Below are 12,355 nucleotides of genomic sequence, written 5' to 3'. Positions count from 1 at the left end.
ATCTGCAGCAGGCTCATAGCATCGTTTCTTGTTACCAGTGTAGTGACTCTTAATAAAGCAGAGTAACCTTTAATATCAATGCTAATATGAAATCTTGTTGTGTGCAACATAACTGCAATATTAAGTGTGCTCCACTATTATATTCTTTCATTTTGTGCCCTGTAGCTCAGTGGTGTATGTAGGTTGGTATATAGAGTAGCAGAAAGCACTCTCAGCCCAATTCTATGGATGTACAAAACCTTCTCTTTAGAAAGTGTTAGAGAGGCAGATATAAAGCCTTAAAATAACCACTCTACTTCAAGGAGACCTTCAATTGTTTTAAACTGAAGCTGTTGTCACAGCTGCTGAGCTCATCCCTTGTCTGTAAAAGCACGACTGATATTCGCAACCATTCTCCAAAGGAAATAGGTACAATAAATACATTGGTGCCATTTTTCATTTATGCAACTACTTGGGCTAGTATGTCAGGAAGCCACTGTGATCAAAACTGGGGCTTTTGTCTAGAGTTTTATTAAAATAGCACCCATTATCGATATGCCTGGAATATATGATAGTAATATGATATGGTGATATTTTATTTTATAATGCTCCTGTAAAGCACCTTGGGACATTTTATTACGTTAAAGGTATTATATAATTATAAGTTGTTGATAGCCAACACATGTCTGCAATGTAATTAACTCAATTTTTTTTTTTAAATACTTGAATTATTTTATGTGGATGTCAGACTGAACTGCCTTCTTCTTGTACTTTATCTATGTCAGGGCAAAAACACAGCTCACTGTTTCCATGAGATACTGAGCAGCTTGGATATTTTACGTGAACTGATTTTGTGACAGTACTTTTAAAATTTAATTATTAAGCATAGCCAGTTATTAAAACCATTGAGGGGACACAGAATTTGTAACTCATTTTTTTTTTACTGGAATGATAGCCTGCTCAGACACTGCTTCCAGTTCAAAGAAATACAGTGCATAAACATCAGGCCATGCTTTCTAGTTATCGTGGGGCAATGGGTAGAAAGCAATTAAGAAAAAGAATATGATGTGTGCATCACCACATACTATGGTCCAGATTTTGAGGTCACTGGCAAAGAGAAAACCTCAGAAAAAGCTGCCACAAAGATTTAGCAGGATGTAGAGTGTAGATGTCCTCACTTCAGACATCACTTTGAGTTTGGTGCCATCTATAGAGGATTTGTGGCAGCTAGCAACAGGGCAGGCTGATTAACCAATCAGAATCATAGAAACGTTTCAGTGCAGAAGGAGGTCATTCAGCCCATCGTGTCCGCACCAGCTCTCCGAAAGAACAATTCACTCAGTTCCATTCCCCTGCCTTCTCCCCGTAACCCGGCACATTCTTCCTTTTCAAAAACAGTCTAATTCCCCTTTGAATGCTTAAGTTGAACCTGCCTCCATCACACTCTCAGGCAGTGCATTCCAGACCTTAACCACTCTCTGCTTAATGAGAATGAGGAATTCTCAGATAGCAAAGCAGGAAGAAAAAGGCAAGGAATATAATTCACATTTAAATCATTGTACAGAAGCAAAATAAAGATTCAGACATATACATGGGATTAAGAAAGCAGAAATGTCATACACTTAAAAAAAAATTTTTTAAATCATGCATTTTTAAATGTCCTTCCTGGGGGAATGAGACCCTACACCTCAGGGCCAGAGTGGTTATTCACCAGCAATTATGACTACATCATTAAAAACTCAGTTACTCCTGATTGAACAATGTTTAACATTTTCATTTTTTTTTTAACAGCGAGAACAGTGTGTAACTAGTGGAAGCTCATATCAAATCAGTGATTCCGTGTTGATCCCGTCTACAAAGGCTGCAACAGCGCACCTCGTGGAGGAGCAGGGTATCACTGACAGCAACTTCTGGGTTTCTGCCTTGAACTGCATATGTGCAGGCCTCAGAAGTTGCTGTCAGTTTTATATAGTAATAATGAGTGCTGACAGTTTCACCGTTGCAACCGCAAATTCCCAGCGCACCAAGGGAAGCTGAAAAATTATCAAGTCACCGTTTTATGCAATGGAAGTTTGAGTATTGTGCTGGATAGCATTTTGAAATATTCCTCATGAAATAGGTCATCCTGACACTCAGAAAAGCCGAGGATTATAGCACAGTGTGATCACTATTGACAGATGGGACATATCCACATCAACTGTCTACAAGTGAATTCTTTGAGCCCTTACTTGTCATTATCCATGTGCCAGACCAAAGATAGGCTGTTTTGTTGTTCTCCCCGGAAGTGAAGAATACCTCAAATGCTACAGGAGGGATTCACAATGTTTGTGGGAAAATTTCAAGGGACAGCATTCTGTCAAGCTGTTTTTGACATCTATTACATCATCATTTCACCCATATGACCTGAAGGGATGGTTCAGTAGGAATTATGCATGGAAAATGCCTCAAATTAAAGAGTGAAGACAAACCTGAAAAGTAGGTAACTCTTTTATTCCAAGCATCTTCCACACACTGCACAAGACTAGCAAACCAGTGCATCAGCTTGCAAAAAATACACATCACGTTCAGTTTCTACACCCTTTTCATAAAACAATAGGGAGCTAATTTGGAAAAATTTACTGAGAGCCACAAAAAAATCCAGGAACTTTCATATAACTTATTTCAGCTAAAGGAAAACATACACCAAAATAGAGATGTTACACAATGTGAATAATGTGTTTAGAACAGCAGCACTGACAAATTTCCTTCATTTAATTTTATAAGTCCAAATGTTGAAGGATTTCCAATAGGCAAGAAAGAAACTGAGTCGAAGAAAAGTCCTCAACAATCAAATCAAAATGGGTGCTCAGTGTAGTCACAGAGTCATAGAGTTTTACAGCACAGAAACAGGCCTTTCGGCCCAACACGCCTGCGCCGACCATCAAGCACCCGTCCTAACTAATCCCATGTCCTTGCACTTGGCCCGCAGCCTTGTATGTTATGGCGTTTCAAGTGCTCATCTAAATACTTCTTAAATGTTGTGAGGATTCCTGCTGCTACCACTCCTTCAGGCAGTGTGTTCCAGATTCCAACCATCCTCTGGGTGAAAAAATTCTTCCTCAACTCCCCTCAAAACCTCCTGCCCCTTACCTTTAATCCATTCCCCCTCTCCGATAAGGGAAAAAGTTTCTTCCTATCTATCCTATCAATGCCCCTCATAATTTTGCATACCTCAATCAGGTCCCCCCTCAGCCTTCTCCGCTCTAAGGAAAACAACCCTAGCCTATCCAGTCTCTCTTCATAACTGAAATGCTCCAGCCCTGGCAACATCCTGGTGAATCTCCTCTGCACCCGCTCCATTGCAATCATATCCTTCCTACAGCATGGTGACCAGAACTGTACACTATACTCCAGCAGTGGCCTAACCAGCGTTTTATACAGCTCCATCATAACCTCCCTGCTCTTACATTCTATGCCTTGGCTAATAAAGACAAGTATCCCATATGCCTTCCGAACCACCTTATCTATCCGTGCTGCTGCCTTCAGTGGTCTATGGACAAGCACCCCAAGGTCCCTCTGTACTCCCTAGGGTCCTACCATCTACTGTATATTCCATTGCCTTGTTAGTCCTCCCAAAGTGCATCACCTCACACTTCTCAGGATTAAATTTCATTTGCCACTGCTTCGCCCATCTTACCAGCCCATCTATATCGTCCTGTAATCTAAGGCTTTCCTCCTCACTATTTACGACACCACCAATTTTCATGTCATCTGCAAACTTAGCAATCACACCTCCTATATTCACATCTAAATCATTAATGTACACTACAAACAGTAAGGGTCCCAGCACCGATCCTTGCAGTACCCCACTGGTCACAGGCCTCCATTTGCAAAAACAACCCTCTACCATCACCCTCTGCCCCCTGCCACTAAGCCAATTTTGAATCCAATTTGCCAAATTACCCAGGATCCCATGGGCTTTTACTTCCTTAACCAATCTCTCATGCAGGACCTTATCAAAAGCCTTACTGAAGTCTATGTAGACTACATCAACTGCTTTACCCTCACCTACACATCTCGTCACCTCCTCAAAAAAATCAATCAAATTTGTTAGACACGTTCTCCCCTGACAAAGCCATGCTGACTATCCCTGATCAATCCCTGCCTCTACAAGTGGAGATTAATCCTGTCTCTCAGAATTTTTTCCAATAATTTCTCTACCACTGATGTTAGACTCACCTGCCTGTAATTACCTGGTTTATCCCTGCTACCCTTCTTGAATAATGGTACCATATTCGCTGTCCTCCAGTCCTCTGGTACCTCTCCTGTGGCCAGAGAGGATCTGAAAATTTGTGACAGAGCCCCCGCTACCTCCTCCCTTGTCTCACATAGCAGCCTGGGATACATCTCATCTGGGCCTGGGGATTTATCCACCTTTAAGCCTGCTAATACAGCTCCATTTCTATTTCAATGCTAATTTGATCAAGTATATCACAATCCCCCTCCCTGATCACTACATCTACGTTGTCCCTCTCCGTAGTGAACACAGATGAAAAGTAATCGTTCAAAACCTCACCTACGTCCTCCGGCTCCACACACAGATTGCCTCTTTGATCCCTAACGGGCCCCACTTTTTCCTTGGTTATCCTCTTGCTCCTAACATACTTAGAAGACGCCTTGGGATTTTCCTTTATCTTGTCTGCCAGTGATTTTTCATGCCCCCTCTTCGCTCTCCTAATTACTTTTAAGTACCATCCTACACTTTCTATATTCCTCTAGGGCCTCCGCTGTTTTCAGCACTCTGAATCTGCCATACGCCTCCTTTTTTTCCTTATCCAATCCTCTATATCCCTTGACCTGTTGGTCCTACTCTTCACCTTTACAGGAACATGCTGCACCTGAACCCTCACAATTTCCCTTCTAAATGACTCCCACTGGTCTGATATAGACTTTCCTATCAGAAGCTGCTCCCAGTTCACTTTGGCCAGATCCTGTTTTATCATATTGAAATCTGCCTTCCCCCAATTCAGTACTCTTACTTCCAGACCCTCTATGTCTTTTTCCATAACTACCTTAAATCTTACAGAGTTATGGTCACTATCCCCGAAATGCTCCCCCACTGCCACTTCTACCACTTGTCCTGCTTCATTCCCTAGGATTAAGTCCAGTACCGCCCCTCCTTTTGTAGGACTCTCTACGCGCTGGCTCACAAAGCTCTCCTGAAAGCACTTTAAGAATTCCACCCCCTTTAAGCCTTTTGCACGAAGATTATCCCAGTTGATACAGGGGAAGTTGAAATCCCCTACTATTATTACCCTATTATTTTTGCACTTCTCTGAGATTTGCCTACATATCTGCTCCTCTATCTCTCCCTGACTGTTTGGAGGCCTGTAGTACACTCCCAGCCAAGTAATAGCCCCCTCTTTGTTTTTAAGTTCTACCCATATGGCCTCATTAGAGGAACCTTCTAAGATATCATCCCTTAGTGCAGTAATTGTCTCTTTAATCAACAGCGCAATCCCACCTCCTCTTTTACCCCCTCCCCTATCACATCTGAAGATTCTATACCCTGGGATATTAAGCTGCCAGTCCTGCCCCTCCCTCAGCCATGTCTCTGTGATAGCAATAATGAGTATATGAATCGGAGGTTAGATCAGATGAATGCGTGGTTGAAGAGATGGTGCAGGAGGGAGCGCTTTAGTTTCTTGGATCACCTGGGCTTGTTTCTAGCAAATGTGGGATCTGTATAAGATGGACGGGTGTTAATCAACACCCTCAATTCATCTGCCTTACTAGTAAGACTCCTTGCATCAAAATAGATACAATCCAGCCTTGCATTATTTGCTTGAGCCTTAACAGGTCTACATTTACTCTGTCCTCCGGACTGACTCAGCTTCACATTTATATTCGATTGTACATCACCCTCTACTGTGCTTCCACTCTGTATCCCATCCCCCTGCCAAATTAGTTTAACCACCCCCAACCGTACTAGCAAACCTCCCAGCAAGGATACTTGCCCCATTCTGGTTCAGGTACAACCCGTCCATCTTATACAGATCCCACATTTGCCAGAAACAGGCCCAGGTGATCCAAGAAACTAAAGCCCTCCCTCCTGCACCATCGCTTCAACCACGCATTCATCTGCTCTGACCTCCGATTCATATACTCACTGGCCAGTGGCACCAGAAGAAACCCAGAGATTACAACCTTTGAGGTCCTACTTTTTAATCTGCTGCCTAGCTCCTAAATCCTTTTTGCAGGACCTCATCCCTCTTTCTACCCATGTCATTGGTACCAACGTGGACCACGACCTCCGGCTGTGCACCCTCACCCTTCAGAATACTTTATAGCCGCTCAAAGTGATATCCAAGACCTTTGCACCAGGGAGGCAACGTACCATCCTGGAATCACATCTGCGACCACAGAAACGCCTATCTATTCCTCTAACCATAGAATCCCCTACCACTATTGCCCTCTTGTCCCTTTTTCTCCATCCCAGCCCAGCTGAGTCAGCCATAACATTCCAGTCATGACTCTCAGTGCATTGTCCAGAGGAACCCTCTCTCTCATCAGTACTCAGAACTGAGTACCAGTTAGAAAGTGGGATGTCCTCTAGGGACTCCTGCACAACCTGCCCTGACTTCTTTGTCCGTTCGGCAGCCACCCAGTCATCCCCCAACTGTGCTCGCCTAGGCACCAGCTTGTCTACCTCCTGAAACGTGCCATCCACGTAGTCCTCCACCTCGCGGATGCGCCACAGTGACTCCAGCCGCCACTCGAGCTCCGAAACCCGAAGCTCAAGCTTCTGCAACCAGACACACTTTTGGCAGACATGTTCACCAAGGTCACATGGCACGTCCACAACTTCCCACACTGCAAGGAGATACATTCCGCTTGGCCAAGCTGCCCCGCCATTACTTACTTTTACAATGAAAAAAAAACTTGCTAGTGTAATAACTTACCAGCTACTTACAATCAACTTTTATCCCCTGTACCTTTGAGGCTGACAAAGATAAAGACCAAAGAGCACCTTCCACCAACCCCAGCCAACGAAAATACCCACACTTAACTTACAGCCTCACTCCATGCAAACAGCACTAATATAGCCAGTAAATACTAAAAATTTACAGGTAGCTATCCTTGGGATTTAATTTAAAAGGAACCTTTTTTTTTTAACTCCAATCAATCTCAGTTAACCCAGGCAATAACAGCTGCCACCCACCGACCAATCAGCACGCAGAATTTCAGTGATGTCACTGTTCTTTTTTTACACATTAAATCCAAACAGCGCACGCGCAGAAACAGTCAGATAGACTGCCTCCACCGCCCCGGACTTCAGGATAGTGAAGGGCCTCGAGCCCCGCTCTTTCCTTTATAGGTCTGTTTCCACTCCCAACTCCTTCCAGGTCTGCTGCCGCCGTCCCCCGACTTCAGGTTAGTGAAGGGCCTCGAGCTGGCTGACTGTGGCCAACTGAGATTAAGGATAAATTCTGCAGTTGACAGCTTTTAACATCATCTTCAAACTTTCTACTTGCATCTTTTGAAAGGCCATGGAGATGAAAGGAAATGGAAATAACATGCACAGAAATGTCCAACTTCAAAACAGCAATGGCTTCTCCCAGTTTCCAAGCTTATCTGTATAAGGTCCTTAACAAAAGCGGGGAAATTGGTGAGTTTTTATTAATGTAAACAAGTCTACTGAGGAATGTTGGTGAGAAAACCGGAAGAACTCCTCCCCACCGCACCCCCCCACCCCACCCCCCCACCCCACCCCACCCCGAGCATGGCATTTTCAAACTAGTGGAAACAATTAGGACCTCAGGTAACACTCACTGACAGGCTACCCTATCTGGATCACTGTTTGGTGTAGGAAATCTGCCAGTCTATGCAAACTAAGCAATGTTTGCGGACAATGTCAAACATTACTTCCTTTAACACAATTGCTTTACTGAATTGTTTGTTGCAAATGATATTTATGCTGGAGTTAGCACATATATTCTGTGCCGTCATACACGCCTCAGAAACAACACTTGTAATCAATCACTGCCTGCATGATGACTATCTGTGTTTCCAGTTAAGATCAGTGGCAGCATGCAAACACCATGGCCCAGAAAGTGCTGGAATGGCAGAGTCAAGTGAGCAACACAAATTGGACATTTTTCTTAAACCTTCAGATTCCACTATATTTGCTCCACAAATTGCTGGAACTATGAATTGATAAGGAAGATCAACAAGACATCTGTGACCTCGCTAAACATTGTGTCAATGGTCTATTTCCTTAACCAATAAAACTGGATAGATAAGGAAATAGCAAGTGACGGAGAAGGAAATAGGATGGATTAGAGATAAATAAATTAAATAGAAACAAGGAAAATTTTAAATAGAAAAGACCTCTAGGAACAGTGTGCTACAACACTGCAGTTTCATTTGTTCCTTTCTGGGCTTCCAAGGTTGAGTTTCATGTCAGGACCATACATCATATCATTAACAGGGTCCTTGTGACCTGAATTACCAGCCCTAAATGGTGCCGTGAGATTAATTTGCATTTCTGGCACAAATCCAGCAATTTTATGTCGTGCAAATAATTTCAACGGAGTGGCTCATGATGAGGTTGCCATTTTTCTGGGTTTTTTCCCCCCAGAGGTTAATAGTGAAAGAACACAAATCATCCAGCAACCTGGACAATCAGAACTCATGGCCTTTGTTTTGCCACAAATTGATGAATTTTGTGCGATCTAATTTTTTCTAGCAATTTCTGGGACGATGTGATAATCTGTTCTTGTGATGTTGATAAAGGGAAAACTATTGGCCAGGACACCAGGGATAACTCCACTGTTCTTCTTCGAAATAGTGCCATGGGATCTTTTACATCCACCCGAGCAGGCAGATGGGGCCTTAGTTTAACGTCTCATAGATCACTTCAGCTATTTTGTGAAATGCACATTTTCTATCAAATGCCTTAAAGATTTTTTAAGTGGCCAACCAGATAAAGCCCTCAGGCATTCTCACAGAAGGTGGTCAACAGTGCATAGGAAAAATGCACAGAAATCAACTGTGCTGATTCCAGATTAGCAAATAAATCTCAGTACTTAAATCGCCATGGTAACTCGCTACCCATTCATTCCCTGGGACTGACAGTTCTGCATCTCAAAAATGATGTAAAATGTTGTTTTTCTCACTGAAACCACATTAGGATTCAAAATGGCCCAAACTACCAAATTTGTGGAATATGGAAACAAATGAGCAACAAATATTTAGCATATAAATGCACAGGATTTTCATTTTAACAGGTAACCATTAAATAGCATCTTTACTGAACTTGTATAGTTTCACCATTCATATCCCATTCCAGGCTTTGAGCACAAAAATCAAGGCTGACTGCTGCACTGTCGGAGATTCCATCTTTCAGATGAGACATTAAACTGAGGCCCCATCTGCCTGCTCAGGTGGATGTCAAAGATCCCTTGGCACTATTTTGAAGAAGAGCAGTGGAGTTATCCCTGGTGTCCTGGCCAATATTTATCCCTCAATCAACATCACAAGAACAGATTATCTGGTCATTATCACATTGCTATTTGTACGTGTTTGCTGTGTGCAAATTGGCTGCTACATTTCCTACATTACACCAATGACCACACTTCAAAAGTACTTTTTTGGCTGTAAAGCACTATGAGATGTCTGGTGGTTGTGAAAAGGTACTTTATAAGTGCAGATCTTTCTTGTTTTTCTTTCTCCACACCATCATCCTCACCCTTGCAAAAAACAAATGATTTCATACAGGGCCTTATCACATCCTCTGGGAATCCCAAAGCATTTTGGAATCAATGAATTACTTTGCAAATTCTGTTTTGTAGATAAGTGCAGGAGCCAATTTTGTTTTCAGCAAGGTCCCACAAACAGCAAGTGAGAGGAATAGTTTGGTCATGTTGGCTGTGGGAGGAACGTTGACCGGGATACCAGAGAACTACTCTGCTTTTCTTCAGTGTCATGGGATCTTTTCTACCCACCAGAATCAGGAGATGGGGTTCATTTTAACGTCCCCTCCAATAGGTGGCACCTCAGACAGTGTAACACACTGGAGTGTCAACCTGAATTATGAGCTTAAATAGCGAAACTACAAGAGCAAGTCAGAGGCTGAGAATTCTGCAGCAAATAACTCACCTCCTGACTCCCCAAAGCCTGTTCACCGTCTATAGGCACAAGTCTGGAGTGTGATGGAATACTCTCCACGTCCAGATGAGTGGCGCTCCAACAACACTCAAGAAGCTTAATGCCATCCAGGACAAAGCAGTCCACTTGATTGGCACCCCATCCACCACCTTCAACATTCACTCCCTCCACCACCACCGCAGCGTGGCAGCAGTGTGTACCATCTACAAAATGCACTACAGCAATTCACCAAGCCACCTTCAAACACACCTTGCCAACCCACGGCCTCTACCAACTAGAAGGACAAGGGCAGCAGATGCATGGGAACACCATCACCTGCAAGTTCACCTCCAAGCCATACACCATCCTGACCTGGAACTAGTTCCTTCACTATCACTGGGTCAAAATCCTGAAACGTCTTCCTAACAGTACTGTGGGTGCACCTACACCACATGTACTGCAGCGGTTCATGAAGGCTGCTCACCACCACCTTCTCAAGGTCAATTTAGGGATGGGCAACAAATGCTGGCTTTGCCAGCAATGCTCACATCCCCGAATGAATAAAAAAATCCTCAAGAGGGTCTTGAACCCATCACGTTCTGACTCAGAAGAGTGTGCTATCAACAAACCAAACTAACACTATTAACACATGTAACACAGCATTTGATCTGTCTGATAAAGACCCTTGGAGTACATGTGTTTAACTCTTCAAACAATGCAAACTGCAGAGGTGACTCTCAGCTTCGCTACTGCAATAGGCTGATGCATTTAAACTGCTGCTTTTTGGCAGCTGTTTGAATATACACGGAAAGTGCATAAAATGCTCAGCACAAAAACGGGCCTGTGACCCAACTGCTTCATGCTTGTGCTTATGCTCCCACCAAGCCTCCTTCCCCACCAAATTCATCTAACCCCATCAGCATTCCTTTCTCCCTCAAGTAAGCTTTCCCTTAAATGCATCCCTGCTTTTCGCCTCAACTAGTCCATTTGGTAGCAAGGTCCACGTTATCATCACTCTATAAGTAAAGAACTTTCTTCAGAATTCTCCACTGGATTTAATATATCTTATAACTGTGACCTCTAGTTTTAGACTCCACATAAGTGAAAATATCTCCACATATATTCGATCAAATCCTTTCATAATCAAGGCTCCCCTCAGCCTCCTGTTTCCTAGAGAAAACAGCTCCAGCTGTTAATCTTTCCTGACAGATATAACCACTCACTTCTGGTATCATCCTGATAAATCTTTTTTGCACCTTAGATTATGACAGAATTGCATCTGTAAATATCTCGGTCTACCAGTCCATACCTGGGATAATGATTCAGAAGCAGAATGATCTCAAAACCAGACTAACACATATCAACAGTAGCTCTGCATATACAAAAGACAGTGTACAAGTGCAATGTGTAGCACAGGTTTAGGTCATTAACACATCCATCCACCTGAAAAAAAATCTGTATTTCACAGTGGTTTACAGACCCCTGATCTCTGTATCTCACAGTGATTTACAGACCCCTGATCTCTGTATCTCACAGTGATTTACAGACCCCTGATCTCTGTATCTCACAGTGGTTTACAGACCCCTGATCTCTGTATCTCACAGTGGTTTACAGACCCCTGATCTCTGTATCTCACAGTGGTTTACAGACCCCTGATCTCTGTATCTCACAGTGGTTTACAGACCCCTGATCTCTGTATCTCACAATAGTTTACAGACCCCTGATCTACGCACTTTTTGATTGGTCCACACATGATGCTTCACTAGAGAGATGAGAATTATGCCAAAATAAACAGGAAAGAAATAAAGCATTTAAACTTCTTTTAGCTTGATCAGCAGGATCTGAGTTACACAGTGCCAGCCTCATGTGCTGTGGAAACTAACGAGTCACATTATCAGTGCCACTCAGTATTTTGCTTTCTGTAACTTCAACAGAGTAGATAGGGAGAAATTGTTCCCATTGGTGGAAGGGTCGAGAACTAGAAACCACCGAATTAAGGTGAATGGCAAAAGAACCAAAGACGACACAAGGAAAACCTTTTTTTTTTAAACACAGGGATCTGGAATACACTGCCTGAAAGTGTGGTGGAGGCAGATTCAATCATGGTTTTCAAAAGGAAATTGGATAATTATCTGAATAGAAATACGCTGCAGGGCTAAGGGGAAAATGCAGGGGAGTGGGACAAGCTGAGTTGGTCTTGCAGAGAGCCGGCACAGATATGAAGGACTGAATAGCCTCCTCCTGTATT

At 43.1% G+C, this 12,355-nt stretch overlaps 1 protein-coding gene across 8 annotated transcripts in view; it reads right to left on the bottom strand.

Moving 5' to 3' along the window:
• The window catches only part of arhgap32b (Rho GTPase activating protein 32b), a 645,931-nt gene that overhangs the window by 377,126 nt on the left and 256,450 nt on the right, over positions 1 to 12,355 (bottom strand). The gene's annotated exons all lie outside the window — the stretch shown is intronic.

Source organism: Heterodontus francisci, chromosome 22 (assembly GCF_036365525.1).
Source record: "Heterodontus francisci isolate sHetFra1 chromosome 22, sHetFra1.hap1, whole genome shotgun sequence".
NCBI lineage: Eukaryota > Metazoa > Chordata > Chondrichthyes > Heterodontiformes > Heterodontidae > Heterodontus > Heterodontus francisci.
The sequence above is the reverse complement of the archived record's forward strand: the minus strand, read 5'-3'. Positions and strand labels throughout refer to the sequence as shown.